This window comes from Schistocerca americana, chromosome 6 (assembly GCF_021461395.2).
Source record: "Schistocerca americana isolate TAMUIC-IGC-003095 chromosome 6, iqSchAmer2.1, whole genome shotgun sequence".
NCBI lineage: Eukaryota > Metazoa > Arthropoda > Insecta > Orthoptera > Acrididae > Schistocerca > Schistocerca americana.
In genome coordinates, this window is record NC_060124.1 from 117,788,569 (window position 1) to 117,796,482 (window position 7,914).

The window sequence follows — 7,914 nt, forward strand, 5'->3', positions numbered from 1 at the left end:
CGCATGCATGGTTTGGTTTAGCGACGGATCCCCCACTTTCATTTGGATGGGTTCACCAACAAGCAGAATTGTCACATTTGTGGGACTGAGAATCCTCATTTCGCGATCGAGAAGTCTCATCACCCCAACGGGTAACAGTGTGGTGTGCGATGTCGTCACGGAATAATAGGTGCGATATTCCTTGATGGCACGGTGACTACCGAACGGTACGCAAAGGTTTTGGAAGAAGATTTCATCCCCATTACCCAAAGTCACGCTGATTTCGACAAGATGTGGTTCATGCAAGACGGATCTCGACCCCATCGAAGCAGAAGAGTGTTTAATGTCTTGGAGGAGCACTTTGGGGACCGCATTTTGGCTCTGGGGTACGCAGAGGCCACTGATATGGGGCTCGATTGCCCGCCATGTTCTCCTAATCTGAACACATGCGACTCCTTTTTGTGGGGCTATATTAAAGACAAGGTGTGCAGCAATAACCCCAAAACCATTGCTGAGCTAACAATAGCAATTCAGGAGGCCATCGACAGCATCGATGTTCCTACGCTTCAGCGAGCCACGCAGAATTTAGCTATTCGTCTAAGCCACATCGTCGATAATTATAGCAGCCATATCGAACATGTCATAAGTTAAATCTGAATATATTTTGAACAAAGTGTGAACGCCATAGTTTGTGTACTGATATGATATGCTATCGCGATTGTCCGAAAGAACAGACACCATACCATGTAAGTATATAGTTCTGGCAACACCGGCCATGACCTTCTTCCTCTGTGCCGATGCACACATATTCCCCGAACTCTTACGGGACTTGCTAAGAATGTCTTCCACGAGTAATGAGTATGTTGGGGTGGGACACTAAGAAATGTAGTGTTTGGACATTCAAGGTGAGAATGTGGGTCTCGCAGGAGGCGTGCGCGAAATAGTCCCTGCCGTCGCGCTATCCTCTGTGCTCTCGGTGGCTCAGATGGATAGAGCGTCCGCCATGTAAGCAGGAGATCCCGGGTTCGAGTCCCGGTCGGGGCACACATTTTCACCTGTCCCCGTTGATATACACTACTGGCCATTAAAATTGCTGCACCACGAAGATGACGTGCTACAGACACGAAATTTAACCGACAGGAAGAAGAGGCTGTGATATGCAAATGATTAGCTTTTCAGAGCATCCGCACAAGGTTGGCGCCGGTGGCGACACCTACTACGTGCTGACATGAGGAAAGTTTCCAACCCATTTCTCATAAACAAACAGCAGTTGACCCGCGTTGCCTGGTGATCGTTGTTGTGATGCCTCGTGTAAGGAGCAGAAATGCGTACCATCACGTTTCCGACTTTGATAAAGGTCGAATTATAGCCTGTCGCGATTGCGGTTCATCGTATCGCGACATTGCTGCTCGCGTTGGTCGAGATTCAATGACTGTTAGCAGAATATGGAATCGGTGGGTTCAGCAGGGTAATACGGAACGCCGTGCTATCAGCTCGGAGACTATGGCTGCGGTTACCCTTGACGCTGCATCACAGCCGGGAGCGCCTACGATGGTGTACTCAACGACGAACCTGGGTGCCCGAATGGCAAAACGTCATTTTTTCGGATGAATCCAGGTTCTGTTTACAGCATCATGATGGTCGCATCCGTGTTTGGCGACATCTCGGTGAATTCACATTGGAAGCGTGTATTCGCCATCGCCATACTGGCGAATCACCCGGCGTGATGGTATGGGGTGCCATTGGTTACACGTCTCGGTCACCTCTTGTTCGCATTGACGGCACTTTGAACAGTGCACGTTACATTTCAGATGTGTTACGACCCGTGCTCTACCCTTAATTCGATCCCTGCGAAACCCTACATTTCAGCAGGATAATGCACGACCGCATGTTCCAGGTCCTGTAAGGGCCTTTCTGGATACAGAAAATGTTCGACTGCTGCCCTGGCCAGCACATTCTCCAGATCTCTCACCCATTGAAAACGTCTGGTCAATGGTGGCCGAGCAACTGGCTCGTCACAATATGCCAGTCACTACTCTTGATGAAGTGTGGTATCGTATTGAAGCTGCATGGGCAGCTGTACCTGTACACGCCATCCAAGCTCTGTTTGACTCTATGCCCAGGCGTATCAAGGCCGTTATTACGGCCAGAGGTGGTTGTTCTGGGTACTGATTTCTCTGGATCTATGCTCCCAAATTGTGTGAAAATGTAATGACATGTCAGTTCTAGTATAAAATATTTGTCCAATGAATACCCGTTTATCATCTGCATTTCTTCTTGGTGTAGCAGCTGAAGGTATTAATATAATTCTGATTTCGCCATAGTTTGTAGCTAATTTACGTTTTTTTCATATAGTTCAATAATGGTCACCCTGTAACTAGATACAGCCTGTAGACATGAAGAAAGTAAATGGCAGAGTTTAGTCGTAGAAAGAAATCGAGCTATCCCACCGAGCTAGGGCTTTGAAATGAAATGTGCCAATATTTCAAGCCTCATATCGTTTCTCTCACTCACCCCCCGACCGTACCTGAGAGTGCAGTTTTCCTCTGCCACTTTTCGTGAAAAAGGGAGTGAAAAGCGCGCCACAGGAATGTGCAGAGGCTGCCGCGATGTCACTGGAAACTTTTCCAATTTCGCAGCGTGGGTGGGCGTTTTGATGGCGGCGTGGGAGGGTGTCGCTGGCTGCTTCGCTCTGCTGTGGGCAGCCGTCCCCTTCTGTCGCTTCTGCCGGCGCGCGCGGCGAGAGCTCGTGACGTGACAGCAGCTATCCCCCGGATCTGCGTGGAGCCTGATGTCTTCCTGATGGACCTCGCCGTTAAAGGGCGGCCGGGCTTCCGCTGTCCGGTGCAGCAGTGGGGCAGGCGATACGGCGGCCGCCTCGTAAACATGTGCAAAATCCCCTGTCGTGATCCACGCTTATCCGGGAACTGCAACGTTTCCTCGTACGGTGATACCTGACTACATGTAGGGCAATGAACTTAGGTGAAAACTCTCTTTGAACCGAAATTTTAGTAGTTGGGTGTGAAGGGCTGGGCTTTTTTATTAACTGACGAGGTCGAACTGAATATCAGTTTATGAATTGTTTATTACCGGCAGGTTCAATCATTTTGCAGGCTACAGTGGAGAACCCGTCGTGGATGCGGGACCGCCAGCTTGGAAACGATGTCTGGCATCACCGATACCCCCGTAATGGCCATATCCCTGTAACTGAGATCAATGTAGGAACCGTGGCTCAGTTACGTCACCAACCTTTCACATACAGCAGGAAACACAGTATGTAAGGTGAACGTAGAATGATATCACTATTTTATATCAAGAACACTCAAAGGGGATATTACGTTTCAAGTTTCATAAGTGCAATATCAATAAACTTGTATAGCCTTAAAAACTTTCTAAAATATAAAGATACTTATTTATTAAAAAATTCAGAAATGACTTCAAATGTTACTATAATCGAAAGTTTAAACTTTAATCCTGCAATATTAACAAAACAGTGTATCCTTGAAGAAATAAAATAAGTTAAAAGATTCTCTGAAATCCATAATTGTCATTTTAAAGAAAAGGAACCTTCAAAACTTACTCTAAATGTTATCATTACTCTAAAGATTAAACTTCAAAGATGTGATAGCGCGCATTAAACTTTTATAACTAATGTTGGGAAATTGGAAATTTGTGGTAAGTCCTATGGGACCAAACTGCTGATGTCATCGGTCCCTAAGCTCAAACACTACTTTATATAACTTGAACTAACTTACGCTAAAGCCAACACACACACACACACACACACACACACACACACACACACACACATCCATGCCCGAGGGAGGACTCGAACCTCCGACGGGAGCAACTGCGCGAACCGTGACAAGGCGCCTGAGACCGCACGGCTACCCCGCGCGTCTAACTAATGTTTCTATTTCATTCAACCATAACAAATGTAACATATAGGAAAACTAATGAGCCCTGTCCCCCAATCAGGCCCGGATTTAGGGGAAGGGGGGGATGCGGCGGCAAACCCGGGGTATCTGCCTCGTGTAGCATGACGAAAAGAAAATCTAGTTTCATAAATCTCCTAGCATCCAGAGTACGTTGCTCTATCGATTATTCACATGATTTTGAAAAGCATCCCAGTTTGTTTTTGAACATTTTTGAACACATTCTAAGTTGATTTCTGAACGAATCTTAAGTTGATGCTTGCACAGCGCACGTGATGTCTCTGCCAGGGAAACCCTCGTTGCATGTAGAAACAAAAATCTTTTCCGCAGAAAAGAGGAGACTTGGCTATACACGCCGAGACAAATAAACCCGACCGACAAAATCGGGTGTGGAATGGTCACCTTTGTTATAATTATCAGCGCAATCCATAGATATAGACTACCAGAGAGGAAATAAACGACGAACGGGAATCACAGGTAGGAAAGATTACATGTTATTTTCTCGGTGTATCCAAGAAAATGAAATTCTGACAGAAAATTTTGCAGAAGGCTACACTACTAAGGGCCAGCTTACAGGTCCTGGTTGGCAGCCGCTTATTGTATATTCTCGGAATAGGTCGGATAACACCTAATGACACCTAACCGGAGAATAAACGAGGCACAACTGAACCGGTTGTTCCGCAGGGTTAGTGAAGTTAACCGGAGAATAAATTTAGACAATGGCAGGAATGGTTATATAATTAGTGATGACAAGATTGTTTGGTAGAACGAGGAAGGAGAACAAATGGAGATATCACACAAATAATATAGAGCAATATGACGATTCCAAATTTATATAAAAACTTCGTACTACTTCTCTTCGATCTCATGATAGAGCAACTGGAGTGTATGAATGAAACGTGAAACTATTTACTAACATAAAGTTAGTTTTCTTGTAGATGGCCTAACAGGCATTTCGTATTGGTACTTCGTGAATTATACTCTGTCGTGTTATTTATGCGAATGAGGCACATAAAAATGACCATTTGTACCAGAACAGTCTCGCTTATTTGGTGTGTGTTACAATTGCTGCAATGTTAGAAAGACCTATTTCATCTAGAAGACAGTTACAAAATAGAGTAGCGAGCCAGTGGGTGTGTTGGACCTTCCATCGAGCTACAGACTCCCTTGAAGATGTCCTCCGCAGACGGGGACGAAACGTTGGGAATTGACACAGAATTCATCAACCGATCACGGCATAATTATAATGGACATAACATTTCCGGCCGTGAAAGTCTACATTTTAGTATGAAAGTCTACATTTTAGTAAAATAGATGTAATCAGATCGAGAAACCAGACAACTCTTGGATACTATTCGTAATAACAGCATTTTCAGTATTAGATACCGACATTTTAATTTTTCGTGCAGTAAAACGTTTGACGAAATTTTCTGACGTAACAGACTCTCTTGCATAAACAAAAGGACGCCGTGTAAAGCTGCAGGAAGATTAGAGAAAAAAAATGCAGGGACCTAAGGATTGAAGAAATGTGTACTGTCTTGCTTGTCGTTTGTCAGTACTGGTTTTATGTTTCCTATATTTAATTTTATGTCGTACAAAAAAAATTAAGTAATAGACAATAAAGAATGCAGAGTTCATATTGTGCCGGTCACAAATAATCCCACACAGTATTAATTGTGAGTTTTTTTAAGGGGGTAGGATGTCAAACCAGCCGACTTGGAGCAGGACTGGAACCACAGGATATTTTAATTTCCACTGCCCTGAATGTTGGTTTGATTACTTCCATCACGATATACACGTTTGAATTACATAGAGCGAAAGACAGTGACGTGTGATAGAAGAATGGTGTGAAGAGGCGTGGCATTGCACTTGGCACGCTTAAGACCAAATAACATGTCTTACAATTTCTCGTACGTATATGGTTTACATATCAAACTCCTAAGAAAGATGCGCGCTATAGAATGAACACATTTTTTTAAATTTGTTTAATTTTTGCCGTCCTATCTCATACTCTCGGGGGGGGGGGGGGGGGGGAGGGTTAGCACCACTGTCAAGTTTTTGCCCCGACTCGAAAATAACATACATCCGGCGCTGCCCCCAACTAGCACCGGCCACAACACACATTACAGAGAAATAATAGTGCCTAATGCACCACCTCAGTTGCACAACGTTGAGCGCTACGCTCTCTATTCGCCAATGCAGCAACAGCACAAGCAATTCTTTTATCGCTCGTTTTCATTGGTACCCTTATGGTAGATAAGTGTACTAACCTAAGGAACTATGATGGGCCACATCTAAATTCAATATTAGGGGCAATTCTATTGAGACGCAATAAAAGTTCTTATATTAGTGCTTGTAATAGAATTAAATACAACACTGACTAGCAGTATAAAAAGGCAATGCAGCTTACAACATGGTCAGTTTTCTGTTCCCACTTAATGTGGCAAAATCATAAATACATTTCGTTCAATTTTTCACCAATTTGCATGAGGCATGTATTACTGTCAAGGCACTACTGTTAACGGGCAAGCCCCTCGTTTTATCGAGCGCTGACGACAGAAAAATCTTCTCACCAAGTATTTCAAATACAATCAGGTTGTGCACGATCATAACACATGCGTTAATTCTGGTATCAGGTTCCCATACAAGGATCGCTATAGAACTGTGTGTACAGAGAGGGTGAATAGACCACCCACAAGTTGTTATAGACTTAAGCAAGACAAAAGAACAATAGCAACATCATAGTACAACGCTGGAACATCTGACTTGGCCATGCTCCCTGTAATATTTCGAATCAACTCAAACAATGCTGATCTTATTCCGCGCCCGTACACACTACACAGGGTCCGTAGTTAGTGTGTGGCGTCTGCTGTACAAATGTTTCCAGAAAACTCCACTCCTTGTTGCTGCACACGCAACAGCATCTCTCTTCACTACAAGACTCTTCCTCTAAGCAAATAGCAAATACTCGGTAAAAATAGCGAAACAAAGAGCTCACGCAACGATGGAACCAAAATCCAACAGCACGCTAAGCGCAAATTCGCCCACAAGAGCGTGACTGCACCAGACGATAACCAACTTCGGTAACGACGTTGACTAAAACAATTAATAGCCGACATAAGATGTCACTCAGACCAATCAAACTCAGCGTAAAAGAACAGTGTCTATTTGGTAATTAGCTATCTGCATTTTGGATCGATGAAATCGCACACTTTTGCAATACAATCTTTTCAAACTGAGAACTCAGTGGAGTCATGTAGAATTCACAGTTGTAAAAGCTGCATATCAGAGACATGGCCATGGGCACCAAACATTAACTCCTTGTATTATGCGCGAGCCGCACAACGCTGCTTCGGCCATCAAACTAGAGGGTCTTCTGGGCACCAAGCCACAGAGCCAACTGTTCCTCGCTTCCACTGTACACCTCAGGTCCGCTCACGCTACAGCGTAGCAGTCGCCGAAGTTCGGTGCCAGCAAGCACACGACGCGCCAATTCCTTTCGCCGGATCGATGGACATTCGGAACATTCTGACTGCTTACAATCTGTGAAGTGGAAACATTAAGCAACTTAATGACAGACGAAAAAAGTCTTATCTCACGAACTAGCTTTTGGCTCCAGTAAGGAAACAGGTTTGTACTTGAAATAGGAACGAAGACAAGGATTTAACGTCCCGTCTACGACGAGGCCAGACGAGATGACGCACAGACCGGGATTGGGGCATCATGTGGAAGGAAATCGCACACGTCCTTTCCAGATGAACCATGCCGAGCTTTGCCCTTTAGGGGACCCACTGGAAGTATTAATCTGGGTGGCTTGATGAGGAACTGAAACCCAGTCCTCCAGAATTCTAGTCCACTGTTTTAATTATTGTACATGAAATTCTGATTTGTTTGTGCATAAAAACAAACGGGAAAACCCTTCGTAAAAATATACTGTGGCGCAAAATGAACACAAGAATCTGTGTTGCTTAGTATAAGTGGAGGCGAGAGCTCAGTCACC

At 44.5% G+C, this 7,914-nt stretch overlaps 1 non-coding gene across 1 annotated transcript; it reads left to right on the top strand.

The window, feature by feature from the left end:
* Window positions 1-948: 948 nt before the first annotated feature.
* On the top strand, window positions 949-1,023 carry Trnat-ugu. Its single transcript has one exon. It is a non-coding gene; the product is annotated as a tRNA-Thr (tRNA).
* Window positions 1,024-7,914: the final 6,891 nt, after the last annotated feature.